The sequence below is a fragment of the Gorilla gorilla genome, chromosome 6, assembly GCF_029281585.2.
Source record: "Gorilla gorilla gorilla isolate KB3781 chromosome 6, NHGRI_mGorGor1-v2.1_pri, whole genome shotgun sequence".
NCBI classification, from domain to species: domain Eukaryota; kingdom Metazoa; phylum Chordata; class Mammalia; order Primates; family Hominidae; genus Gorilla; species Gorilla gorilla.
The window spans coordinates 133,938,674-133,955,666 of record NC_073230.2 but is presented as its reverse complement, the minus strand read 5'-3'; the positions used below and the strand labels follow the sequence as shown (position 1 = coordinate 133,955,666).

At 35.2% G+C, this 16,993-nt stretch overlaps 1 protein-coding gene across 12 annotated transcripts in view; it reads left to right on the top strand.

Moving 5' to 3' along the window:
- The window catches only part of POT1 (protection of telomeres 1), a 107,064-nt gene that overhangs the window by 2,265 nt on the left and 87,806 nt on the right, over positions 1 to 16,993 (top strand). For 7 of the 12 annotated variants that reach the window (XM_004046148.4, XM_055347501.2, XM_055347497.2 and 4 more), the window contains exon 3: positions 12,152 to 12,224. The exons of the other annotated variants lie outside the window; for them this stretch is intronic. The gene's annotated coding sequence lies outside the window, so the exon portion shown is untranslated. The remainder of the gene's footprint in view (positions 1 to 12,151; positions 12,225 to 16,993) is intronic. 12 annotated transcript variants of the gene reach the window in all.

Sequence of the window (16,993 nt, the reverse complement as noted above, 5' to 3'; positions counted from 1 at the left end):
AACAAGGAGAAGAAAATAGGGGGTACATACTTAGGGAGAAACAAGATGAGTTCAATTTTGGTCATATTTGAAAGGTCTTTAGAGGTATATAAATAGTAGTGTGCAGTAGGCAAGTGGATTAGGGAGTTTGAAGCCCAAAGGGACTCTCATTTAGATGGGTTTGAGCCAAAGCATAGAAGAGAAGAGAACCATGTTGAAGGAGTCAGTGAAAGAAAGTAGTATGAATAAGAAGCAGAGATGGTCTAGAGAAGGAGGAAGAAACTCAGGAGTCTTTGATACGTAAGAATGCAAGTTTCAATAACACTTGTATAGATTGTTGTCTAGTAGGCACTCTCCTAAATGCTTTGTATATGTAATCTCTTTGTATATGTTCTCTCCTAAGAACTCTAAGTATTATTCTTATTTTATAGCTGGAAAACAAACACAGGTTAAGTGATTTATTCAAGGTCTAATAGCCAGTAAGTGGCTGAGCAGTGATTTGCATTCCCATTGTCTTTGCTACTAACCAGAGCATTATGTTGCTATTAGAAGCTCAAAGGCCTGAAAAGTATCTGTTCATTCTAATAACCAAGAAATTATTGATCATTGGAAAGATTAGTTTTGCTTAAACACTAAGAGCAAATTCATTTTTCAGTAGTTTGAGGATTGAATGTCAGGTGAAAAAAATGAAAGCAGAAAATGTCTCAAGAAATGAGTTGTGATACTTTTGATAATTTAAACAAAATTTTTAAAATTTATTTTGTAAATAGGTGTGGGAAACAAGTGCAGTTTTGCTATGTTGATATATAGCACTGTGGTAAAATAAGGGCCTTCAGTGCATCTGTCACTGGAGCAATGCAGCTTGTACCCACCAAGCAACCTCCCGTCATCCACTCCACTCCCAATCCCCTACCCCTCCAAGTTTCCATTGTCCATCTCTGTACACTCTGCTTCTGTGTGTACACATTATTTAGCTCACATTTTTGAGTGAGAACATGCAGTATTTCTCTTTCTGTGTCTCAGTTGTTTCATTTAAGATAACGGTCTCCATTTCTATCCATGTTTCATTCTTTTTAATGTCTAAATAGTATTGTGTACATATATGACTTTTTAAATCCAGTCCTCCATCGATGTACACTTTGGTTGATTGCATATCTTTCTGATTTTGAATACTGCTGTGGTATACATATGAGTGCAGGTCTCTTTTTTATTTAATGATTTCTTTTCCTTTGGGTACATACCCAGTAGTGGGATTGCTGGATCAAATGGTAGTTCTAGTTTTAGTTATTTGAAAACTCATTATACTGTTTTCCATAGAGGTTGTACTAATGTACATTCTCAACGACAGTGTATAACAATTCCTTTTTCTTTGCACCCCAATGTCTGTTTTTTCTTTGTCTTTTTAATACCCATTCTGATTGGTGTAAGGTGATATTTCATTGTGGTTTTAATCTGCATTTTACTGATGATTAGTTATATTGAACATTTTATCATGTGCTTTTTGGCTATTTGTTTATCTTCTTTTGAAAAATGTTCATGTCCTTAGCCCACTTTTTAATGGGCTTGTTTGGGGGTTTTTTGTTGAGTCCCTTGTAAATTCTGGATATTAGTCCTCTGTTGAATGTATAGTTTGCAAATATTTTCTCTCATTCTTGAGATTGTTCATTCTGTTATTTCTTTTGTAGCATAGAAGCTTTTTAGCTTAATTAAGTTTCATTTGTCTATTTGTGTTTTTATTGCCTGTGCTTTTGAGGTCTTAGTCATGAATTGTTTGCCTAAACCAATATCTAGAAGAGTTTTTCCTAGGTTTTCTTCTAGTATTTTTATAGTTTTGGGTCTTACATTCAAATCTTTAATCCGTCTTAAGTTTATTTTCGTGTATGGTGACATATACGTTCCAGTTTCACTCTTCTGCATGTGGCAATCCAGTTTTCCCAGCACCATTAATTGAAAAGTGTGTCTTCTCCCCAGTGTAGTGTTCTTGCCATCTTTGTCATAGATCAGTTGGCTGTAAGTATTTGCCTTTATTTCTGGTTTCTCTATTTTGTTCCATTTATCTGTGTGTCTATTTTTATACTAGTACCATGCTATTTTGGTTGCTGTAGCCTTGTAATACATTTTGAAGTGAGGCAACGTGTACCTCCAGCATTGTTCTTTTTGATTAGGATTGCTTTGGCAATTTGGGTTCTTTTTTGGTTCCATATGAACTTTAGAATTGTTTTTTCTAATTCTGTGAAGAATGACATCAGTAATTTGATAAGGATTGCATTGAATCTGTAGCTTTGGGAAGTATGTTCATTTTAATAATATTAATTCTTCTGATCCACGAGCATGGGATGTTTTTCCATTTTTTTTATATTGTTTACAATTTCTTTCATCCGTCCTTTGTAGTTTTCCTTGCAGAGATCTTTCACCTTGTTAGTTAAATATATTCCTAGGCATTTTATTTTATTTTTGTAGCTGTTGTAAATGGGATTGCATTCTTGATTTGGTCCTCAGCTAGATTTTTATTGATGTATAGAAACACACTGATTTTTGTACGTTGATTTTGTATCCTGAAGCTTTACTTAATTTACCAACCTAAGAGATTTTTGGTGGAGTCTTGAGTGCTTTCTGTATACAAGATCATATCATTAGCCAACTATGATAATTTGCTACTTCTTTCCCAATTTGGATGCCTTTTGTTTTTTTCTCTTGCCTGATTGTTCTGGCTAGGACTTGCAGTACTATATTGAGTAAGAGTGGTGAAAGTGGGTATCCTTATCTTGTTCCAATTCTCAGAGGGAATCTTTTCAACTTTTCCCCAATTCAGTATTATGTTGGCTGTGGATTTGTCATACATGACCTTTATTATTTTGAGGGATGTTCCTTCTCTGTCTAGTTTGTTGAGGATTTTTGTCATGAATGGAAGATGAATTTTATCAAATGCTTTTTCTTCATCTGTTGGGATGATCATCTGGTTTTTGTCCTTAATTCTGTTTATGTGATGTATAACACTTACTGATTTGCGTATGTTGAACTATTCTTGCGTCCCTGAGATAAATCTCACTTGATCATGGTGTATGATCTTTTTGACATGCTGTTGGATTCAATTTGCTAGTATTTTGTTAATAATTTTGCATCGATGTCATCAGAGATACTAGTCTGTAGTTTTTGTTTTTGTGTTCTTTGTCTGGTTTTGATATCAGGGTGATACTGACCTTGTAGAATGAGTTAGGGAGAATTCCCTCCTCAGTAGTTTTGGAATAGTTTCAGGTGGATTGGTGTTAGTTCTTTTTGTGTTTTGTACATCTAGGCTGTGAATCCATCTGGTCCTGGACTTTCTTTTATTGGGATTTTTTTTATTACTGATACAATCTTGCTGTCATCATTGATCTGTTCAGGAATTCTCTTTCTTCCTTGGTCAATCTTGGGAGGCTGTATGTTTCCAGCAATTTATCCATTTTCTCTTGGTTTTCTAGTTTATGGGCGTATAGTTATACATAGTAGTCTCTGATTACCTTTAGAATTTCTGTGGTATCAGTTGTAATGTCTCCTTTTTCCTCTCTGATTTTATTTGGATCTTTTCTCTCCTTTTCTTGGTTAGTCTAGCTGGTAGTTCATCAATTTTGTTTCTCTCTTTAAATAACCAACTTTTTTTTCATTGATCCTTTGGGGTTTTTTTTTGTTTTTGGATTCTTTTTCATTTAGTTCTGCTCTGATCTTTGTTATTTCTTTGCTTCTGCTAACTCTGACTTTCGTTTGTTCTTGTTTTTCTGGTTTCATTGAGGTGTGATGCTAGTGTGTTAGTTTGTGATCTTTCTACTTTTTTTCACTACTGAGTCCCGCATTGTTTGCTTATCTGGGAAATTTTTTATATCTCTTTTATTTATTAAGCTTATTCTGGCAGGATATAAAATTTTGGCTTACAGTTTTTGTTTCTTTGTTTGTTTGTTTGAGCACTTGGAAAATGTTATTCTTTCTCTTCTGGCCTGTAAGATTTCTGCTGAAAAGTCCAGTTAGTTTTATAATGTTTTCTTTATAGGTGACTAGATAGATGCTTTTCTCTTGGTAATTTTAAGATTTTTTTTTTTAACTTTGACTTTACACATTCTGAATATAATGTGTATGATGAAGTCCTTTTTGCAGTGTATTTTCCTGGGGATAGCTGGGCCTCCTGTATCTGGATGTCTAACGCTCTTGCTAGACTTAGGAAGTTTTCATTGATTATTTCCTTAAATAGGTTTTTTTAACTTTCTAATCTCTCTTCCCCCTTAGGAATACTGATAATTCATATGTTTGTTTGCTTTATGTAGTCCTGGACATCTCAAATGGCTTTGCTCATTCCTTTTTATACTTTTTCCTATTTTTGCCTGACCGCATTATTTCAAAATTTCGTTCTGTCTTCAGGTTCTGAGATTCTTTCTTTTGCTTTCTTTCAATCTGTTATTGAATCTTTTGAATATATTTTGTATTTTCTTCAATTTTTTAATTCATGGTTTCCGTTTTCTTTTTTTTTAAAGATGTCTGTCTCATTGGTAAATCTCTCATTCATAACCAGAATTCATTTTCTGATTTCTTTGTATTGGTTTTCAGATTTCTCTTGAATCTCATTAAACTTCTTTAAAATCACTATTTTGGATTCTTTATCTGGCATTTCAAGGAATTTTTTTTAATTGATATATATTGCTAGATAATTGTTGTGGTCTTTTGGTGATATCATATTTCCCTGCTTTTTCATGTTTCCTGTGCCCTTCCTTTGATATCTGTGCATCTAGTGTAGCAATTGCTTGCTCCATTTTTTTTGAAATTGCATTTGTAGCAAAGAAATGTTTTCTGAAGATGTATGTATGTTGTTGGTTAAGATACTTTGGCTTTGATTTTGGGTGCCTGTGGTAGTGTGGCCCTTATATTAAGAGTGTATCAACATTTCCTTTCTTTTTCAACTTACTTATGGTTTAGTATTTTAAATATCTCTTAGCATATAATGGGATCATGCTTTTTTGATCCAGTCTGACAGTCTCACTATTTAATCAGCATAGTCAATTTGTGTAAAATAATTATTGATATGGTTTTGTCTGTCAAACAATTTGAGTTCCCATTGTTTTTTCTGTTTTTTGTTCTCCTTCCTGAGTTCTTTTGGGTTAAATATTTTTTATTCTATTTTATTTTCACCATTGGCTTTGAGCAACACCCGTTTTGTTCCTTTAGTGGTTATGCTAGTACTAACAATATACATCCTTACTAAGGTATACTTACAGCTACTATTGTACCACTCCCCATGTTACAGTTGGTATTTCTCATGTCCTGCTTTTTCTTCCCCCTTGACAAATATAAGAATCTTATAATAGTGAAATTCCATTTACTCACTCCCCTGTTCATTGAGCTGTTATAATCTTTTACATGTACATGTATTATAAACTGTATGTTATGTTACTGCTTTTGTTTAAACAATGAGTCGTCTTTTAAGGAAATTAAAGGAAGGAAAAAGTATAGTCTTTATATTTACTGACATATTTACCATTTCTGGTGTTCTTCATTTTTACCTGTAGATCCATTTTTATCTGGGCGTTATTTCCCTTCATTGTGAAAAACATCTACCATTTCATATATTTCAGCTGGAGATAACTTCTCTTAGCTTTCATTCATTTGAAAATGCCTTTATTTCATGTTTGTTTTCAAGGATATATTTATTGGATATAGAATTCTGTGTTGACTTTTTTTTTCTTTTAGGACTATAGAGATGCTGGTCCACTGCTTTCTGGATTCTATTGTTTTGTATGTGATTTGCATTTTTTTTCCTGCCACCTTTCTGTTTTATCTTTTAGTTTCAGCAGTTGGACTGGCATTGCTTAAGTAAGCTTTTTCTTTGAATTTCTCCTCTGTGGGTAACTGAGCTTCTTGGATTCATTCAGTGTTTTTCATCAAATTTGGGAAATTACTATATAATATTTCTTGAAAATTTTTTTTTTCTGCCACATTATTACCCTTTTCTCTTTTTTGGGATGCCAATTACGTGTGTATGTTCATGTGTTAGGCTATTTGATACTGTAACACGGATCTCTGAGATTCTGTTCCTTTCTCCTTTATTTTATTGTGTTTTATTTGTGTGGCAGATAGGATTTTCAGTTGAGTAATTTCTGTTGCTCTCTCTTTGAGTTCACTGAACCTTTTGTCTGCCATATCCAATATTCTGGATGTATTTTTAGTGAGTTTTTAAATTTTAGTTGAGGGGGTGAGGGACAAAATGCATCTGATAATAGAAATCTACATTTCAGTTTTGCTTGTCTATATTCTTCTTATAGACATTTGTTTGTTACACATTTTACTCACCTATTTATTTCTTTTTAAGTTTTATTTCTATTTATTTTCCTGGAATTTTCTTTCTTATTAAATAAGGATTTATGAATTACAGTTGGTCTTTTCTACTTAATTGCATTTAAATGATTATCAGATGCTTGTTAGCATTCTCAACTTATTTTACATTTGGTCAGTTAGTGTGATATTTCTTGTGTACTTGTATTTATTAATAAAGTGCTATGATTTGATTTCTTTTTGACATATCATTAATACTGATTATTTCCAAGCTGCATCTAGTTTTGACATACTTTTATTGTTTTGTGTGCTTGATATAGAAATGTTAAATACTATGACAGTTTGCTAAGTTCTTATTTTATTTTTATTCCTACTTATATTAGTGAAATATTTTTTCAGTTTCAACATTTTCTTATTTGTTTGCTTAAGAGATGGATCTTGCTCTGTCACCCAGGCTAGAGTGCTGTGGTATGATTGTAGCTCGTTGTAACCTCAAACTCCTGCGCTCAAGGAATCCTTCTGCCTCAGCCTCCCAAGTAGCTGGGATTATAGGCACATGCCACCACGCCCAGCTAATTAAAAAAAATTTTTTTTTTATACTGGCAGGATCTTTCTGTGTTGCCCAGGCTGGTCTCAAACTCCCAGCCTCAAGCAATCCTCCCACCTTGACCTCTCAAAGTGCTGGGATTACAGGCATGAGCATTGCCCCTGTCCAATTTTAACGTTTTTATTAATGAATTCTTTTAGCTATAAGTGAACACGTTAGTATCTAGTAGGGTTAAAACTAGGAAATAGCTTTTATGTATTTTTCATGGTTAACAGATTGTTATGTAGAATGCTCACTTTTTTTAAAAAAAAAGATTGAAGTATTTGTGTTCTTTTACATATCTGAATGATTTTTCAGCTCTCTATTGTGTACTTACATACTCTTTTCTAACCTGCAGATATCTATGTTTTTTGAATTTTATTAAATGGATTTTAGTGCTACATTCTGTTTTTTGCATACACTTCTGTGAGTTTTGACGAATACATGCAAATGTGTATGTAACCACAATCACAATCAATTCGTTCATCACCTTCCAAAATTTTATAGTTAGCTGTTTTACCAACTCTAACCACTCATGACCGCTTACCAATTTCCTGACACTGTTTTTTTGTTTTTCAAGAATGTCATAAAAATGGCATTATACAGCATGTAGCCTTTTGCATCTGGCTTCTTTCACTTACTATGATACGTATAACATTCTTTCAGGTTGTTTTTTTTCATTAGTATTTCTTTCTTTTGGTGATTAGAATTTTGTTGCAGCCTATTTATCCATTGCCCAGTGTAGGAATATTTGGATTCTTTCCAGTTTTTGTGATGGTGAATAATGCAACTGTAAATATATATGTACAGATTTTTATCTGAACATAGGTTTTTATTTCATTTGAGTAAAGGTCAAATGTTCAAATAGTTGCTAAGCAACAGTATGTGATATAGCTCGTAGGTTGGCATGCTACACTTCTCTAGATTCAGCTGTTAAGGAGGCAAGGCACCCAAATAGATTTAGGTAGTATATTACTTATTGGCACAGCAGGGAACATGAACTTTATGTTTGCACTGGTTCTTCTTTCCTCCCCAAGTCCCATGGGGGCAGGGCCAGGTACATAATGTGCACACGGAGTTTGTAGCACATCTGAGGGGCACTGAGCTTAGAAAATCCCCAGCTTTTAAAGAGGGTATATTAGTTTGTCAGGTCAGCCATAACAAAGTACCACAGATTGGGTGGCTTAAACATTTATTTTCTTATAGTTCTGAAGGCTAGAAGATCAGTATCAAAGTGGCTGCAGGGTTGGTTTCTTCTGAGGTCTCTTTCCTTGGCTTGCAGATGCTCACCTTCTTGCTGTGTCTTCACCTGGCGTTTTCTCTGTGCGTGCCTGAGACTCTGTTGTGTTTCTGTGTGTCCCATTGTCTTTTGGGGATACCAGTCAGACTGGTGGCACAAAAGAGGCACATTCTAATGGCCTCTTTTTAACCAAACTACCTATTTAATGGCCCTGTCTCCAAATACAGTCAAATTCAGAGTTGTTGAGGGTTAGAGCTTCAACCTGTAATTTGGGAGAACACAATTAAGTCCATAACAGGATGTGTTACATTTTTTATATCTATACTAATTCATTTTTGTCCTAAAAGCAAACAGGATTTCTAGAATACAGGCAGACTCTTATTACAGTTATGCACCATATACAACATCTCAGTCAACACTGCACTGCATATATATGATGGTGGTCCATCCCATTAACATCATAGTATTGTGTTTTTACTGTACCTTTTCTAGGTTTTTATATGTTTAGATACATACATACTTACCATTGTCTTATAATTGCCTACAGTATTCAATACTGTATATGTTGTACAGGTTTATAGCTTAAAAGCAATAAGCTATAATGTATAGCCTCGGTGTATAGTAGGCTGTACAATCTAAGTTGGTTTAGGCATACTCTGATGTTCACACAAAGACGAAATTGCCTGACAACACATTTTTCAGAATGTATCCCTGTTGTTAAGCACCACATAATTATATTATTCTCAACAATAACTCCCTGCCCATCCTCCCCATTCAGAGTGATGCAGTGAGGGCCAGATATCTTCCTGCTGTGTGAAGGGGATTTCTTGTACTCTCAGAGAGGAAGGCTGAAATGATGCATCTAGGAGTTTATATAGGGCAGCTATTCAGCTTTACCCCTCCCGAGAGAGGGAGAGAAACCTCATTTCCTTAATGTAAATACGTCATTTGGAATTTAAGGGAATAGCTATAGATTTCATCTGTTGAATTGTAAACATGTAATTCTGGGACATCAGTCTCTCTGGAAGTCTCTCAGTGTCCCTTAATTTTCAAAGCTTGTCTTTTAACTCAGGTTCCAGTTTTCTTTGCTCACTTCAACAAGGGCAGGGACAAATTTCCTACCACCTTTCTAATGGAATAACTTCCATTGTAGGTAAAACTGTTGACATAATGTATAACATGATCACCCAAAAAGGTCGTTTACTGAAGACTTCAATGTTTCTTATGTTTCTTATTACTACCCCTAGGTGCAAGTCACACTGTTTATTTGGTTAGTTTCTGCCTTTCACACAAGAAACGCAGTCCCAGTGGCACACATGCTACTCCTGAAAACAAACAGTTTATAATTGTTGGTCCCCCCTCTAGGAAGTGTGTATTAATAGATAGGCAGGCAGCATGGGTTGACAGTGCCTCTTGTGTTGTTAGTTAGCTAGTAGTCTCCTAAGGCCCCTAGTTTAGTCCCGGTAATTTAGTTTGGTCTGGTTTTCAGAGAGACTGCCTCAGGGCAGTTTGTTAAATTTGTCTTAATTTACTAATCCATTTGTCCTAGTTATGGATGGCATTTGGAAGTAATCAGCATCCAAGCTGCAGGAGCTGGGCCATGCCCTGCTGGCTCATGGTTAGAGCAGTTGGGTGAGGCATGGTAGGCAGGCTTAGCAGTTGATTTACTTTCAAATTTCCCAGTAGTTTCTGAGAGTAGCACCAGAACATTTTTCCTTGGGAAAGGAGGTTCCTGGAGTTCTGAAAGACAAAGATGATTAATGCCTCCCCTCCCCTACACCTCCTGGGACCTAAGGGATTCCCTTTCCAAGTTCTAGAGTTTTCTTCTCCAGGTGCTAGGGCCCCTTTGCAGGTGCTAGGAGTGTCTTCCTACATGCCTAGGTGCTTTTTGCTCTCTTTTCATTGTTCTAAAACCAGTGTGGCCCATTCCAATAACTATAACTTTGTATTTTTTCTGATTATCCCCTCTACTCTGAGACTTTTCTTCTAGTTGGATCACATACAAGTGGAGCAAAAGCACCTGCTTTGAGTTTAATTTGATTAATGTCATTTAATCTAATTGATTGTGGTTCTCTTGATTGCTTTGCGTTTTTTCTTGCCTCTTTTGTATGCCTCATATGCTGTTGTTCAAAGCTATACGTCTTGTGTAGGACAGTGGAAACTGGGGTAGTTTTTATTTCTGGGCATGTGTAGGTCTTTCTTTGTGCTAGGCCTTTAGTTTGGTGCATTGAGTTAATCTAGTCGGGTTAGAGTTAGGTTTGGGATTTGTTGTTGTTTTTGGTGCTTCAGTGCACTAGAGGCTTCATATTCCTCCAGAGTTACTTTGTATGTAGGATCGGAGATGGTTGACGAGAGGATTTTTCTCGTCTTCCCCATCCTTAGTTTTAGGTCTTTCCTTTGTGCTTTGCCTCAAATAAGATCTCCTCCCTGCTCAAGGGCTTCTCTTCCAGTAGTAGACCATGTTACTTTTTACTAGGTACTGGTTAGCCTTTAATAGGTAGATGTTCTCTGTTCTGATGAAGCCTGTCTTGGTAGCAGTAGGTCCTGGGTCTTGTGAGTGGGGCCTTCTCAATGATCCTGCTTTGCCTCTAGCTGTATAGGTCTGGGCCTTACACCTATATACCCGTTCCTGCCCATCCCTAACAGGGATAGAAGGTGTTTTTTTCTGTTCTTGCCTTCCAGCTGCAGTGGGTTTTCACCAATGGTCTTGGATTGACATGTTTTTTTGCCCTTCTCCCAGCATTTTAAGTCCTTTGTTTTGAAAGAAAGATAGAGGAGAAAGAGCCAAGCAGAGTTTCCTGCCTTTCGTGCAGTAACTGCTGCTGCCATTGCCCTACTTCTGTCCTGAACCTTGTCAGGTCTGTAGAGAAGCGCATGTAAATGAATGAATTCCCCTGTGTTTGCAGCTTGGGGGCTCCATGTGTTTTCATTGCACCATACTTGGCCTCTAGCAATTCATTAAAGTGTTAGATGAATTTTTCTTACAGATGTCTGGGAACATTTGTCATTTACCTTAGGTAAGCAAGTTGCCATAAAAATTTTATTTGTATCTTGGTGTGATTATAAACTTTGGCTCTTCTTTGTAACTATTTTTTTCTCATTTCAGGGTAATCTTTCACTTATCTCTTCTTTAACTTATCATAGAAATAAAACAATTGTTTTATTCTCATTAGAAGTACCTTGCTTTCCTCAGATTTCTGCTTAGTTGGTTGCCCTGTGACCTCAACTCTGATGGGTCAAGAAAAGTTCTGAGATTTACAGATTAACTTTTTATTGTTGACACTTTTTTCAGCTTTCTATCTTCTAAATGTAACTACTTTTACTTTTGACTATGAATCATGCATTGTTGATAACCATATTTTTATTTATGTTCCTATAAGTAAAATTGATGTATAAGTAAAATTGAGTCCTATTTTATAAGTAAAATTGATCTAGTTTTTATTAGCTATATCAAAGTCTGGAATATTAGCCTGGGAGGCTAATAGGATCTATTTTTAAATTTTATTTACAAAAACCATCCAGATTAAACACTTTATTTTATCTGAGACTCTAAGTAACTTTTTTTAAACTGACAGAGCTGGTTAGTTACAGAAACTGAACAAAGACTAAACTGTACTTGTGTCTTAATCTGTTGATTTGTCCACACTATATGAGATTTCCATTTTGCATTTCTAAATCTTTATTAAGTTTTCATTTCTTTCTAGGAGCAAACATCATTTTATTGTTTTGTAGAGAACAATATTACAGATTAAAACAAAGCTAGGGGAAGTTGATCTAGTTATCTGCAAAATAAGGAACTGATAGTACTTAACTAATAGGATTACTTAGGAAAGTATATTATAAACCTCGAAGTATTTGTAGATCTGATTTTTCTCTAGAAAAACAAATTCAGCAGTTTCTTGTCTTAAAATAGTTACTTGAACACAGTACTTTGACTTCTTGAAAGAAAACTGTTGCTATAGAAAATTCTAATTTTTATTTCTATCTTGGTTTTATTATAAACTCCTTTGACTCCTCTTTGTAACTATTTTTTTTTTTTTTTATCATTTCAGGGAAAACTTTCACTTATCTCTTCTTTAACTTATCGTGGAAATAAAACAGCTGTTTTGCAGATTGGACTACAAGGTATATAGTATAAGCAAACTATTTCTGCTTATCTTTTTCCCTGTAATATATAAATATGTGACTTCATGTATATATATGTGTGTGTATGTACATACATACACACACATACATATAAATGATTTCTGACAGGTAGTACATTAATAGTAGTACGAAAATCTATAGAATGAAAAATCAGTCTTTCCTCTAGCAAAGTTTTTCCCAAATATCCCTTCCCTTTCCCTCCCATTTCTTCTATTCTACTTCATAGCCCTTTACTCTCATATCTAGACCATTGTAGTAGCTAACTGCTTCTAGTTTCACTTATGTGACTTAAACATCTTAGCAGCTTAACTGTCTTAAAACTTGGCTTTTAACATGTTCTATAGATGTACTTGTTACATAGCTGTACTTGTTACCTAGGTGTTGTTCTTACATAGGGAGAATTCTTTCTCCATATAGCCCTCAAGTAATCATGGTAAGCTAGGAGGGGCTACTTTGTAACACTTAGGGACAAAAGTAGATCTCATCTGAAGCCTGTGGTTGGTTAGAACAGTCTGGAGCAGTAAATGGGAAACAAACTACAAAATTCTACAACTACTAAGTATATATCAGACACTGTTCTAGGTACTGGGGTTATAAGCTGTGAACAAAACTTAGTTCTTGCCTTATTGAATTTACATTTTAGGGGAATGAGGAAATGCAGTGAATAATTACATAAAGTAATATGAGGTAGAAATGTGGTCTGGAGAAAAAGCAAGTTAAGGTGGTAGAGCATAAGGGGAGTTATGAGAAATAAATTAATTTTCTGAATAAATTAAATATAAATACATTTATTAAGTAACAGATACTTGTAGAAAATTGAGTTACAGTTGTTTCTTTGTATATGCATGAGATTAGTTCCAGGAGCCCCCTATGGATATAAAAATCTGTGGATGCTCAAGTCTTATATAAAATGGCAAAATATTTGCATATAACCCATGTGTGTTCTCCCTACCATTGACATTAAGTCATCTCTAGATTATTTATGATGCCTAATGCAATGTCCATGCTATCTAAATAGCTAGACTATGTATTTTTAAATTTGTATTTTTATTGTTGTAGTATAATTTTTTAAAAAACTTTTTTTCTGAATATTTTTCAGTCTGAATTGGTTGAATTTGCAGATGCAAAACTTGCAGATACAGGGCTAACTATATGTCAGAAGAAGGGCTTTTATTCTTTTTTCTTTTTTTGGTACTTTCTGTGGTTAGTGCCTTGTACATAGCAGAAACTTGTGTAGAAAGACTTGATATGTTAAGCTGTCAATACTACCTAAAATGAGCTACAGATTCAAGACAGTCCCCATCAGAATTATAAAACTTTGCTGCAGAAGTGTAAAGACCAATCCCCAAATTTGTATGGAATTTCAAGGGGCTTCAAATTGCGAAAACAACCTTAAAAAAGAACAACAAAGTCTGAGTACTCAGGCTTCCCAGTTTCAAAACTTATCACAGAGCTACAGTAATCAAAACAGTGGTACTGGCATAAGGATAGACAGAGATCAATGGAGTACAATTGAGTCCAGAAATAAACCCATACTCTTTTTTTTTTTTTTTTTTTTTCTGAGACAGAGTCTCGTTCTGTCACCCAGGCTGGAGTGCAGTGGTAGGATCTTGGCTCACTGCAACCTCTGCCTCCTGGGTTCGAGCAGTTCTCCTGCCTCATCCTCCCGAGTAGCTGGGACTACAGGCGCATGCCACCATGTCTTGCTAATTTTTTGTATTTTTAGTAGAGACGGGGTTTCACCGTGTTAGCCAGGATGGTCTTGATCTCCTGACCTCGTGATCCACCCACCTCGGCCTCCCAAAGTGCTGGGATTACAGAAAACCCATACTTCTATGGCTAAGTAATTTTTTGACAAGGATCACATGTTCAGTCAATGGCAAAAACAGTTAAATAAGAAGAAGAAATAAAAGACATTCAAATTAGAAGGGAAGGAGTAAAACTATCTCCATTTAAGAATGACCATTTGTCTTTTCAACAAATAATAATGAGACAACTGGATTTCCACATACAAAAGAATGAAATTAGATTCTTACCTTACATTATATGCAAAATTTAACTAAAATGGATTAAGCATCTATATATAAGAGCTAAATCCATAAAATCCTTCAGAGATACAGAGGCAAATCTTCATGAGCTTGGATTTGGCAGTGGATTGTTAGATATGATACAAAAGGGATGAGCAATGAAGGAAAAATGGATAAATTAAGCTTCATAAAAATGTAAAAATTTTATGCATCAAAGGACATTATCATGAACATGAAAAGACAGTGTATAGAGTGGGAGAAAATATTTGCAAATCATATATCTAATGGGGATTTGCTATCCAGGATTATGTAAAGGACTTCTTAAATTCAACAACAAAAAGATAAGCAATTCAATTAAAAAAATAGGTGATTTGATTTAGTGTATCCTCAAAGAAGAAATACAATACTGATGGTTGTTGCTATGGTTTGGCTGTGTCCCCACCCACATCTCATCTTGAATTGTAACTCCCACAATTCCCATGTGTCATGGGAGGAACCTGGTGGGAGGTGATTGAATTATGGAGGCGGGTCTTTCCTTGGCTCTTCTCATGATAGTGAAGGAGTTTCACGGGATCAGATGATTTTAAAAACGAGAGTTTTTCTGCGCAAGCTCTCTCTTTGCCTACTGCCATCCACATGAGATGTGACTTGCTCTTCCTTGCCTTCCGCCTTGATTATGAGGCCTCCCCAGCTATGTGGAACTGTAAGGCCAATAAACCTTTTTCTTTTGTAAATTGCCCAGTGTCGGGTATGTCTTAGCAGCTTGAAAATGGACTAATACAGTGGCCCTGGCATTCTGGGGAGTATCTTATCTTTTGAGGCTGTGGCCATCTGTTGGCTTTCTGGAACTGGAGCCTCTGCAGTATACCTTGCTAGTCTTTTGTATTTGAAATATTACTCTGAATACATCTGTGCTTCCTAAAGGAAATAGGAGAATTTGCATGTATTCATTAAGCCATTCACACATTTATTAAACAATATATTGAATACCTATGAGGAGCCAGGCCCTATTCCTAGACACCGATGAGCCAAACAAAGTTGTCCTTATGCAGCATACGTTCTAGGGAAGAAAGACAATAAACCAAAAAAAGTAAATATATACCTTTTCTAGTTGGAAACAGTGCTATGGAGAATGTAAGGCAGAACTGTAAACGTGAGAAGGGGAGGGAAGGTATATATTTATCTGGTGGTGAAGAAAAGACTGACAAGTAACATTTGATAAGAGACTTCAAAGAAGTGATGTGAAGTGATCCTTCAGATATTTAAAGTAAGTGTTCTAGAACAGTCTTAGCAAGTACAAAGGTTCTGCAGTGTGAGTATATGTTTCATTTATGGCAAGGGGAGGCTCAGGGTATCTAAAACCCAGCAGGTGTGACTTGGAGTAAAACCCTTAATTCCACTGAGTTTTTTTTTCCCCCCAATTTTAAAGATGGAGGTAATGATACCTGCTTTTCTGGATTGTTGAAAGAACTCAAGACAGAGTATAGCCACTACTAGCACATAGTGGGAACTCAGTACATAGCAACTATTATTATTGTCATTACTATTATTGTAATTAGATACAGCCTCAGTGAGGAAGAAGAGAGTAGAGGGAGGACATCTGAACCCTGAGCCCAGTAGTTTAGCTTCTAGTCTCTGCTTTTCTTCAGTTAATTATTGGCCCTTGAGTAACATTGAAAGTTGCCAGATTCAAATTTAATCAAATATAAAGTAAGGGTTTTGGATTAGCTGAGAATTCTGAATAGCTATGACATACAGTAGTTGCAGAAATTGTGGTCGTTTAAATAATTCAGTGCCCTTGAGAAATGGTACCATTTTTGTAAAACCTGTGGGGTCTGGAATAAAGATCCATTTCAAGCAAGCTGTTAGAACATCTGCTTTTATTTCCTTGTTACAAGAATTTTGTGATACATTGTCAAACTCAGATTTTATCTTTTTTGCTCAAGTTGCTGTGAAGAACTGTTAAATCAGTTAATTTTTTTTCTCACTTCTACTTTGAACAAAGAAAAGGAAAATCAGTGTCGTGTTAGTTTTCCATGTGCAATGCTGTTACTAATCAGCGGTATATCTTAAAATCTTGCTTTAGAATTTAGGGAAGTAATGCATTTGCCATACAGTTCATGTCCTAAAGCTCATAGAACAAATCATCGGACCATTTCTCTGAGATTGATTACTGATAAAATTTTTAAAATATTGATTGAAATATAGTTCTAATCTAGTCGATGTGGCACAAAAATTCTAGAGACAAATACACTACAAAGAAGTCTCTTGACAGTCATCAGGGAAGGACACTAGGAAATAAAATAGAAAAAAGCATGAGTGCATATACACACAATCATGCCTGCTTGAGGCGATGTCAGATAGGAATTAATTGCTCCGAACGAATCCCTTTGTAAATATCTATTTTGATAAGGTGCTTTTGTTAGTTGGTGGCCCCAGTAAAGGTCTGCTATCATTACTGTTATTTGTATTATTCTTCCTCTTGAAGGCAAGACTTTATTTCAGCTTAGTTAAAATTATTAATATTTGAGATGACATTTCTAAATTATTAAGAATTCAGTGTTGGTATCTTATAAAAATTTTGCATTTATGAATGTTAAATGTCAGGTGCTAATATGAATACAAAATCTCATTCACTAAATAATTTTTGAAACATTTGTTTTAACATAATACAGAAAATAGTGTTGGGGTGAATGTAGGTAGAGTTGCTCTGAGAGAGGT